We start from the raw sequence: 12,357 nt of genomic DNA, 5'->3' as shown, positions 1-12,357 counted from the left end.
TATTCCAAATCCGATGAACTTGCGTTGATGTTAGACAAAAACCCAAAACGGTTACAAATTACTTGGTACGCAGCTGCGCGTTCTTCTAGAGACAAGATGAGTTTGTCGATCAGCTTCCTTTCTGAATTTCTCCTTTGGAGTCAAATCCAACACTGGTGATTGTGTTGATCCAGGGGAGCTCAATCGTACGTTTCTGGATCTTTTACGAACTACGTTGTATTTCTCTGTACCGGACATCTGTACACCAGCTGATTCATAATCGTCATATTTATTCCTTTTGGAGTTGACATATTCTTTGAGGCTGACCAAACTGTTAACAGCGGTATTAAGCGTTGTAGACGTATTTTGCAAAATAAGGTTTGTCGCATTAAATCTTTCAAGAATGTCATTCCAAAACTGAGTGAAAATTGCAATTTCGATATAAGACATTTTCTTGAGGAGGCTTGTTGCTTCATTTTTAACAATTTCTTTCTCATGGTCATTGTTAAAAATAGCGTGTAAAGCATTTTTGATAGCAGAGTATCCGAATAACAGTGCCTTCACGGCATCTGCACGACAAGACCATCTCGTATCGCTCAAGTTTTTGATCGTATACTTTCGTTCAGTGCTATCCAATGCTTCAGTCAAAATCTTATATCTTCCATTTGAGCTTGTAAAGAAAGTATACAAGTTTTGGACGAAATTGAAAAACTTAACAGCATCCGTACAAGCTACAGCAGCAGCTTTGCCAACTAGGTTCAACGAATGTGCACAACATGGAACAAAAGTCGCTGAAGGATTTCGCTGAATTATTAATGCTTGCATGCCCTTGTATTTACCGGACATGTTCAGAGCATTATCGTACGATTGACCGCGACAATCGGCGATATTAATCTCATGTTTTTCCAAAAATGATAGCAGAGCGTCTGTCATATCTTTTCCAGAGTGTCCACAGTTAGGAATGAATGTCAAAAACCGCTCAACTGGCTTGGTGCCTTCCATATATCTGAAAACGATTGTGAGTTGGTCGATATGAGCCTCATCCGGAGAAGAATCAACGGATATGGAATAATACTTTGCCATTTTTATTCTCTTGACAATATTCTTAACCATTTCTTCTGCCATTATCTCAATCAGCTCTTCACAAGTCGTCGATGAAAGATAATTTACATGACCTCTATGCTTGTTTCCGTGCTTCTCAATGTGCTTAGCCAGAAATGGATCGAATTCGGCAATAAGCTCCAGGATTCCCAAAAAGTTTCCATTAAAGGGAGATCCAAAAGTCTCATCAGTTCCCCGGAAAGCCAATCCACGCTGTGATAAAAACATTACGGTACTTACAACTCGCTTAAGAACTTCTCTCCAGTACTTCGTCGACTCGCGGTCCTGTGAATGTGGTGAATGTTTCTTATAATTTCTGGAAATGAGCTTATACAATATATGAAATGAACATACCGCTACAGTAAAGGCTTGATCAACACTTGAAAGTTGATCAGATCGAATCGAAAAGGCTACGATGGACTCAAGATGGCTTTTAGAGGTCTCATGGACGGCAATCTTTTCATGAGCACGTTTCCAATTACAGAAACCTTCTCCGCAGAAAAATGATTGAGAATGGCTTACATCTTTGAGTGAACAGTAAAAACAATATAACTTTCCTGTTGACGGAGAAAAGCAAAGCCATTCTCGAAAAACCTGTAATCCACTGAGATGCTTGCGATAGAACATCGATCTATTGCATTTTCTGTCACATTGTATGTCACTACGTTCCTGATGAACGGAAAACTTTTCAAAAAGTTGTTCATCACAATGGTTCACTTCACTTGGTCCGCGTTTCACCCAATAGTCAACAGACAGAACTGTATGATTCGACCATTTTCCGATATCGTTGACTAGATTGTCACTTTCAGCAACAACACTTTCCAACTCGTTTATTTCGCGTTGTGTAACTTCAAAATGTTCATCACTCTCAAAATTCTCCTGCAGAGCATTCGACGTACTAGGAATATTTGTTTGGTTGTCATCGCATTTTTGTTCGGATTGTGGTACACTTGGATGAAAGAAATTGCTTATTTTTGATGTTTTTGCCACAGCTTCGTCGGATCTCCTGTTTTTCTCAACTTGAAGTTTCCTTTTTTGGGCTCCACCACTCCAACGATGTACTTCGGTAAAGAGCCATGCAAAATAGTTTGCTTAACGTTTTGACAGTGTTCCCCTGGAAACTGTCAAACGAACGACAGTGGAAGAGCCGTGAGAAACGTCCGTCAATTATAAAAAAAATGAACTAAGTACACCAGCCGTGACGTCTCAGCCATCTTCGGCATTCCAGCTTAGAGTTTCTCTGACAAAAGAACGAATGTTCATTGAACAAATGTTGCTTGTTGGCTTCTTCCCCACCAACATATATTACAGCACGTCGGGTAAATAAATAAACCATAAACAACCTGTGGTAAATTTTACACTCGTCCATATTTTGCTACTCAAATTTTTCATACATCGCTGGAGCCCAATCGATTGCTCTTCAAAACTATCTGCAAAATTACCATTTTTGCCTTTCTCGTACAACAAAGTTGTACCGAAAGACTATCATTTCACTCCAAAAACGAACATTTTATAGAAGCCTCGGAGACCCATATACCAATATATATGCACGAACTGAGCAAATATCATTAACAAATTAACCAAGTAATCCGATTTTCTCGCAACAAGTTGCATTCGACAGTTTGAAAGTTATGGAGGAAATGGTACTTCGAACCATATAAAACCATAAAAGGCTGGTATCTTGGCTAAAAAACAGTATCACTAATCGGTGAATTGGGATGGGTTTTTCATCACAATGTAACCGATTTCTTATTTCGACTTTTTCCATTTCAAGACAAATAGACTCTGTAAAAAGAACTTAATGTTTTTATAAAGATCGGTTGATTAATATTTGGGTAGAATCAGTAATTTGTGGGGGCCCCTATAATGTGGGGGCCCGGGGCCCGGGGCCACGACCCCCCGGCCCCTCCATAGATCCGGCCCTGGCTAATTGTCAAAGAAGGAAAATCCATACGATTTGACAGCTTGGTACCCAACATGTTCCGGACAGCAGAACAAAGGGAACCGAAGCGACAATCTTTATCTAGTAACTAAAATAGCTTTTGTGATTGGCGGCCATGTTTCCCCAGGTAACCATAAGCATTAAAATAAGCCATACGTGCGACTATAAGGCTACCACAGAGCTAACAAACTTCATACTGGCTCTATAATAGCCCTATATAGCCGAAAAGGCGAAATAAAGTGCTAATGGTTACCTGGGATCACGCACAGACTGTACAGGTTAGCCAACTTCGTCAGTAGATGGGAATAACCAGCGCGGAGGGGGGGGGGGGACATACATTTTCAGTGCAAAACGTAAACAAACGAGCATAAATTCCATACATAAATCCAAGATGGCTGAGTTGGGGATATTGACAAGTCAGAAGAACACCCCCAATAAATGCATTCTGGGGGGGAGGAGAAGACCACCAGCTGTCAACGAGAGAAAAAGTACACTGAAAACCAAAACTACCCAAAAGTGGGTTGTTTGCACTCAAAACCATGGTTTGGGCCAATAACCCAAATTTGAGTAAAATGACTTTTCTGGCACTAGGTAGTTTGCCTTTAATCCCATGTAAACAATTTACCCAAAGCTGAGTTTAATTTATCTAAAGCGGACCTTGATCAACCCAAAATAGAGAATATTGTATTTACTCAAATTTGGGTTATTGGGCTGAGCAACCTCGGTGAGGTGTTTGAATCTTGCTCTAGTTTTGATAGTGTGGCCTCCCCAAAGTGATTTCTCTTAATCTCGACGAAAAGTATGAACGCGTGCACTCTACGAATAGCTTTTATCAACTGACTACATTTCAATAGGTAATAATGTATAATACTCAAAATAACCGAGAGGAACCAAAGGAAAATGAAACACATTTGAATAGGGTTGTTTAATATTCACTACATTCGGACACCCAGTTATACTCGATGTCCTCATCGTGGAGCTACTCATAGTCCTCCGCATCACCCGTCGATTCCACCGTTTGTTCATCGTCGGATTCTATTAGCGTGTCCTCTATCAGGTCTAGATCTGGTAACTCGCACCACGGTTTAATACGATCGGCAGAGTAAACCGTTGATAATCGACGCTCACTCCGCTCTGGTAAATTTTCTATTTGGTAGCGATCGTTGTCCAAACAGGCAGTAACAATGTACGGTCCTTTAAAACGAGCTTCCAGTTTGTGGCTGCCTCCTGGTTGAAAATGATCGTTTTCAACCAATACAAGATCTCCCAGATGGTATGCTCTAGCTCGCCTTCGCCTTTGATCGTAGTAGCGCTTTTGGACTTGCTGGTTCACTCGCATTTGTTCCATTGCTCGCATCTTCAGTTGCTCGGGATCGTTGATTCTGTTGTCGTCCTCATCGTGTATGGCTAGCACAATTTCGTTTCGGTGAATATCTCTTGGCTTGAAGACGGACTAAGCCCAGTTGTAGCATTCGGGCTGTTGTTGATGGCCCACTGAATACTACTTATTTTTTCATCCCACTTACGGTCGTCTGGTTCGACCAACGCTCTTAGTGAATTCAAAATTGTTCTGTTGGATCGCTCTACCTGGCCATTTCCTCTAGGAGCTCCCACAGCTACTTTCACGTGTTGACTCCCCAGGTCAGCACACATTGCCCCAAACGCACGACTGGTGAACGCCGTTCCCCTATCGGTTATAATCCTTGCCGGTGACCCGAAAACTGCCACCGTGTCCTTCATCATGGAAATTACCGGCGCTGTTTTGGTCGATTTAACAGGTTTCGCCAAGACGAACTTCGAGAATCCACATATTAATACCAATAGGTGCACGTTCCCTCGGGATGAACGTGGAAAGGGACCTAAATGATCCAGGTGGACAGTTTGGAATGGAACCGGGTGCTTGGGAACGGGATGCAAAAATCCCTCTGGGCGTCCACCTTTTTCTTTCGCAAACACACGTCCCGGGCAGGCTTTTATATAGCTCTGTGTGTATTTCCGCATACGAGGAAACCAAAATTTTTGCACCAACATCTTCATCACTTTCTCTTCTCCAAAATGTCCGCAATCGTCGTGGTAATGCTTTAGCAACCGCCATCTAATGTTCGCCGGAACCACCCAACATCTTTTGCCATCCAGCTTTCGGTACAACCGGTGGTTCTCCAGCACGTAATTCTGCTGAACCTGCCTCTGCTCATCGGATTCTGGAACACCGTGCATTTGCTCAATAATTTCCACCAGTTTTAGGTCACGACGTTGCATAGAAACCAGGGCGTCCCCGTTGCTTATTTCGAGCAACCATATTCCCTCGCCCACCGACTGCACTTCTTCTGGAGGACTAACAGGATTTCGGCTCAACGAATCTACATAAGCCATTGCCGTACCCGAACGATACTCTATCTCGAAATCGTACTGATTAATGTCCTTCTTCTTGTACGCATCTTTCACAGCACTGCAATCCGTTTTGATGACAAATTTCCTTCCCAGCAAGTAGTACCGGAACCGTTCAACCCCTGCAACAACCGCTAGCATCTCCAATTCATAGCTATGATATCGTGCTTCAGCTTCATTGGTTTTTCTACTGAAATAACTCAGTGGCTTCAGTCCTTCCTCCACTTTCATCAGTAGCACAGCTGCTACCCCCATCGCCGATGCATCAGTATGCAATTCCAGGTCACGATTTGGATCAAACAATGCCAACAGCGGCCTGCTGGTCAGTATGTATTTAATCATTTCGAATGCTTCTTGTTGATCCTTCTTCCACTCGAAAACTGCATTTTTCTTCAGAAGCCGGTAAAGTGGCGTTGCAATAATGCTGTAATTCTTGACGAACCTACGAAAAAATCCAGAAAGGCCAATAAATTGCTGGACTTGTACAACTGAGGTGGGGGTTGGGAACTTTTCAACAGCTTCTGTCTTTTGGGGACCCGGTTTGATCCCCGCTTGATTGACCTCAAAGCCCAGAAACAGCACTGTTTTCACGAAAAATTGGCTCTTCTGTAGGTTGATGGTTAAGCCGGATTTCTTGAGTACCACCAACAGTCGTTCAAACTTCTCCAGTACTTCCGGTTCAGATTTTCCAGCCAGAATCAGATCGCCAATGTAGCCGACCACGCCGTCGTCCCGTACCTGGCTAAGTATTTTGTTGATCGTTCGTTGAAACACAGCACATCCGTTAACTAGACCAAACGGCATTCGACGGAAACGAAAATGGCCATCCTTCGTAGAAAACGCTGTACAATCCTGCGACTCCGGTGCCAGAGGTATTTGATAGTATCCGCTGAATAAATCCACAGATATAAAGACGCTTCCACCTGCTAGCTTATTGAGACAGCTTTCAATGTCCGGCATCGGGAATCGGTCCTTAATAGTCTTCGCATTCAGCTGCCGATAGTCTACTGCCATTCGAAAACGATTATCCTTCTTTGGGACCAGCACCACTGGGCTGTTATACGGTGATTCACTTTCTTCAATGATACCAGCATCCATCAAATCTTCCACAATTTCACTCAACGCTACTTCCCGGGTATACTCGAGTTTTCTCGGTTTCACATAAACTGGGTTCGAGTCCTTCAGCACTATCTTCATCTCGGCATCATTGGCCACCCCAAGCTCTTTAATTGTTTTCGAAAAACACTGACGATATTTGTTCATAATGTTCAACAATTGGCTTCGGGCCGTCAATGTTCCACCGCACTTTATATCCGCAGCTTCTATAGCAGTAGTTTCTCCACCAACGTCAATTTTGTATACTGTTAAGGAATCTTCGCTAGCACACTTTTCAGCCTCTTCGACAGCTATTGTTCCCGATTCTAACTGGAATTTCACCCCAGCTCCACGCTTCACCATCACCAAATGGTCTTGGTCGATGATATCTTCGCCCACGATAATCGGTACTTCTTGCACATAATCCGGCACAACATGAAATTTGGCCAGTAGCTCCACCTCATCCATCTTAATTTTTGCTTCACACAACGATTTAACACTCACTTGCTTCATTCCGAAACCTTGTAGGACTTTTCCGCATGGTTGTAGATCACCCAATTGCAGCGCAAAACAATATTTAATGGTAGAGACTTTCGCTCCCGTATCTACTAATGCGTCAAGTTTCATACTACCGATTGTTACTAGTTTTATGAAAGCACTTTTACGCTGTATCACTTTAATGGTATTCTCTCCAGGACGTTGACCAACCGACGGACAGTCACGTTTCCAATGGCCCTCCTGATGACATCGGAAACATCTTTTTACTTTCACCCGCGTATCAGCCACGTTGGCACTACTAGCAGCTTCAAAATGTGTCGTTCTAGTTACCACCGGTCTTTGTGATTCGGTGTGTGACCCAGCCACGCTTTGTAAGCGTTCGATCCATTTTAACTGCACCAAGAGCTCTTGAACTGTATTTGTGTTACTTACACTGACTTTAGATCGGGAAAGCAACACAGTCAATCCGTTTATGATGTACGTTATAATGGTTGGCTCATCGAAACCACCTCGTTTGCCCATCGCGTTCATACAATAAACGAACTCTTCTATTGTTTCCGTTGGCAGTCGGCGACGATTCTGCATTAGATTGTGATAGTGATTTGGCCCTTTGGAAGACGGAAAGCCTGCCTTCAACGCTGCGGCAAACGACTGCCAATTTGCTACTTCGTCCCTCACACCCTCAAACCACATTCGTGCCGCCCTAGCAACTGAAGTCGACCACAGTACAATTTAACGTCCTCTGACCATCGGTACGCCCGTGCCACAGCCTCAATCGATTGCACCCATTCCTCCGCAGTTAGACTAGTTGGGTCTTTTGGATCGAACCTCGTCACTAGACTTTCTATTTCCCGTGGTTCTGGCATTGTCCGTATTTGCAACTGGGCGAGCGCATCTTGAAGCTGACGTTGCGTTTGTAGCAGTTCAATTTGTTGCTTAAGATGAGCATTTTCCTGTTGCAACCGTTCGTTATCCGCAGCGTCTTTCTTACGCATAGTAATATTCGTGTGCTCGTTCAGCCCGCTTATGGACGCCTTCTCATCCGTCTCACTCATCACCTTTGCCGCCACCACACTAGCCAAATAGAATGGCGGAACACAATGGCCTTGTCACGACCACGCTTTGACCTTTGCGCCAAATTGTGTGTCCTACCGGCGAGTTGGTTTATCAAACCTCGGACATTCACTATCGATCTCTACCGTTCTATGGATAACTACCGCACCTTTTCCGTTTTCGCTCACTACCCGGTAACGTTTTACGAAAATTCCACGTCGATCCCGTTTCCGTGAACTTTAACTTTCGGTACTTTCTATCCGTCAGCTATGTCGATCCTGTCTACAGAGATGTGGCCTCCCAAAGTGATTTCTCTTAATCTCGACGAAAAGTATGAACGCGTGCACTCTACGAATAGCTTTTATCAACTGACTACATTTCAATAGGTAATAATGTATAATACTCAAAATAACCGAGAGGAACCAAAGGAAAATGAAACACATTTGAATAGGGTTGTTTAATATTCACTACAATAGCAATCATGGGAAAGAAAGGGAAAACTACCCAAATTTGGGTAAATTTTTTCAGCGATACATTTTCAATAGTGCTTATATTGAACTCAAAGTTTGGGTTGATTTATCTGTCCGTGTAGAATCATTGAAATTTCACACGGTGCGGTATAGGAAATGAAGTATATTTTTGTTATAAAACAAAAATTAAGGACATTTCTCAAAAAAAATCTTGGTTTACGGGGTTAGAATTCTAAAAGCACACAAAATAGACATGATATCTCAATTTTTATATTTTTTTCGAATAATCAGTTAATGCTTAAGATTGTTGAATTTCTAACTCCACAAACTAAAAATTATTTGACAAAAAAATTTCTATAACGTTCTAGAGACATTTTAATTCTCATTTTCTTTATCATGCCATGTCAAATTTCATGGTTCTTCTTTTTCTCTAAACTTTTCCAGGTGGCAGTACTGATAAAGGAACCTCCCCCATTACAGTGACTATAATAACAGTGTCGTCAAGTGTCAGAATTGGAACAGAATCGTCTGTCAGTTCCATACACTCTAACTTTCACTTACTCAGAGACTGAGTAAAATTGTATTGCTATCTCTTTTTTTCTCATGGAAATTTTAATCAGTTTCCGTCAAAAGCGGGACTACTCATAGCTATGAGTTATCCTGCTTTTGGCGGAAACTGAGTAAAATTTCCGTGAGAAGAAAAGAGAGGGCAATACAATTTTACTCAGTCACTGAGTAAGTGAAAGTTAGCGTGTACAAATGCGCGTTCCAAACGAGCAGGAGACCTGTCAAACGTGGCACATGACGTTACTCTTCTAATAGTACTCTATCCCCCATTAGGCTTTCTGCGATCGTGTACGTACACGCACGTTTCACTCACACTTTTACTCGGTTTGTTTGCAACCACGAGCAGCTGTCACGGCAAAATCAAATGGGGTTGTTGCGAACCTGCGTTCGTGTTGGTGAGAAATGTCGGCGAGACCCTAATTACCTTCGTATATTCACGAATCAGACTCACGCGCGATCTTTTTAGGGTCTGTCTCAATTGGATAATTAAACTGAAATTAAACTTAAAAGTGACATTTCAATAATTATCGAATAACCCTGCTCGCAGAGCAAGATTACTTTTGACAGATATCGAATCATTTTCCATCGATGTCTTATTGGAATTGCTGGGTAGCACCAGCCATTCTTATAACGGGGTGTTTTTTACCCTTCTTACACCCTAAGAAGGGTATAAAGATCGCTTGAAAAACCGACTTTTTATCCGAGGCTCGGAGACCCAAGTCGTATATACCAATCAACTCAGCTCGACGAACTGAGCACATGTATGTATGTGTGTGTGTGTGTGTGCGTGTGTGCGTGTGTGCGTATGTGTGTGCGTTACAAAAATCTCACATCAAGATCTCAGCCGCCCGTGAACCGATTTGCACGATTTTAACACTAAACGAAAGCTATGACTTTGTCATTGTACGAGTTCAATTTTTTTTGCAATCGGACATTTGATTCCAGAGATATGTGAGAAATACGAACATGAAGTGCATTTTCAGAAAACTAACAAAATAATGTCACATGAATATCTCAGCCGTCTGTAAACCAATTTGCATGATTTTATCTTTAAACGAAAGCTATGACTTTGTTTTTGCAATTAGACATTGGGTTCCGGAGATATCTCTGAAATACGAACATAAAGCATTAGACGTATCAACTTCACACATTGGTAAAATATGTCCCATCAAGATCTCAGTCGTCCTTGGACCGATTTGTGCGATTTTATCTTTAAATGAAAGCTATGTTTTTGTCATTGGACTCATTAATTTTTTTCTGCAATCGGAAATTCGGTTTCAGAGATATCTGTGAAATACGAATATGAGACATATTTTCAGACTACTAATGAAAAATTGTCACACCAATATCTCAGCCGTCTATGACCCGATTTGAACTCTTTTGGAAGAGTTAAACAGAAGCTGTAATATTGCCATTTAAGGCGGCAAATCAAATCTGCAGTCTTTTTTGTATTTTTAAAATTGTTAAATTTCCAGAAATATCCCTTTTTTTATTTTGAAATCGATAAAAACATGATGATATCAGTTATTTTATACTCAATTGAAGGTCATATGCATAGAGATTGTAATATGCAATGGGCACACACAACCATTCAAAAGTGTAAGAAGGGTTGCGTTCACTGTAGGTGGATTAAGTCGGGTTTTTAATTTTCGAACTGTCACTTTTAAGTTTAATTCTCCAAATGAGACAGACCCTTAGGGTCTGTCTCATTTGGAGAATTAAACTGAAATTAAACTTAAAAGTGACATTTCAATAATTATCAAATAACCCTGCTCGCAGACAAGATTACTGACAGATGTCGAATCTTTTTGCATCGATGTCTTATTGGAATTGCTGGGTAGCACCAGCCATTTTTATGACTGGGTTATGTGCTAATTTTCGAACTGTCACTTTTAAGTTTAATTCTCCAAATGAGACAGAGCCTTAGGGTCTGTCTCATTTAGAGAATTAAACTTAAAAGTGACAGTTCGAAAATTAAGAAATCACCCCGTTATAAGAATGGCTGGTGCTACCCAGCAATTCCAATAGGACATCGATAGAAAATGATTCGATATCTGTCAAAAGTAATCTTGCTCTGCGAGCAGGGTTATTTGATAATTATTGAAATGTCACTTTTAAGTTTAATTTCAGTTTAATTATCCAATTGAGACAGACCCTTACATACATAATGTGGCGAATGAGGCTTAGTGCCCAAACACAATGTGAACGGCAATGCGGCAGAACGGTAACGGCAAATTTCCAACACATGGAACTATATGGTGCAGCCCACAATGACGGCGCTGCGGCAAAAGTGACATTGTACTAAATCTCAGAAATTTGGAACTTGGCGGAACAGCTAAGCGGTAAACGTCAAACGTCCCAATCAAGATCAACGAATGAGAATGCCTGAGGTACTTTTTAAGATGATTTGTAAACAAATATATTTTTGCCTATAAATCTGCTCACGAATGTATATATTTTCGAAGAAACAGCAAGTCATGATGCCCTCCTTTTATTATACTAATAAGAGTGAAAATAATGACAATAATGTTACAAAAATAAACTGTTTGTGGCTATTTTGAATTGTCAGTATCGCCTTTGAACCGTTCAGTGCCCAAACACAATGTGAACGGTAATGTGGCAGAACGGTAACGGCAAATTTCCAACACATGGAACTATATGGTGCAGCCCACAATGACGGCGCTGCGGCAAAAGTGACATTGTACTAAATCTCAGAAATTTGGAACTTGGCGGAACAGCTAAGCGGTAAACGTCAAACGTCCCAATCAAGATCAACGAATGAGAATGCCTGAGGTACTTTTTAAGATGATTTGTAAACAAATATATTTTTGCCTATAAATCTGCTCACGAATGTATATATTTTCGAAGAAACAGCAAGTCATGATGCCCTCCTTTTATTATACTAATAAGAGTGAAAATAATGACAATAATGTTACAAAAATAAACTGTTTGTGGCTATTTTGAACTGTCAGTATCGCCTTCGAACCGTTCACATTGTGGGTTGGTTAGCGGCAAAGCGGCAACGGCAGAGCGGCAACGGCAGTTTTAGAACAATTCCGCTCTGCCGCAGTTCCGTTCTGCCGGATTGCCGTTCACATTGTGTTTGGGCACTTAGCGGCAAAGCGGCAACGGCAGAGCGGCAACGGCAGTTTTAGAACAATTCCGCTCTGCCGCAGTTCCGTTCTGCCGGATTGCCGTTCACATTGTGTTTGGGCACTTAGCTTTTAAAGCCACGTAAAAAAAATTAAAAAAAAAAAAAAATCT

The sequence above is a fragment of the Armigeres subalbatus genome, chromosome 1 (assembly GCF_024139115.2).
Source record: "Armigeres subalbatus isolate Guangzhou_Male chromosome 1, GZ_Asu_2, whole genome shotgun sequence".
NCBI lineage: Eukaryota > Metazoa > Arthropoda > Insecta > Diptera > Culicidae > Armigeres > Armigeres subalbatus.
This window is presented reverse-complemented; position numbering follows the sequence as displayed.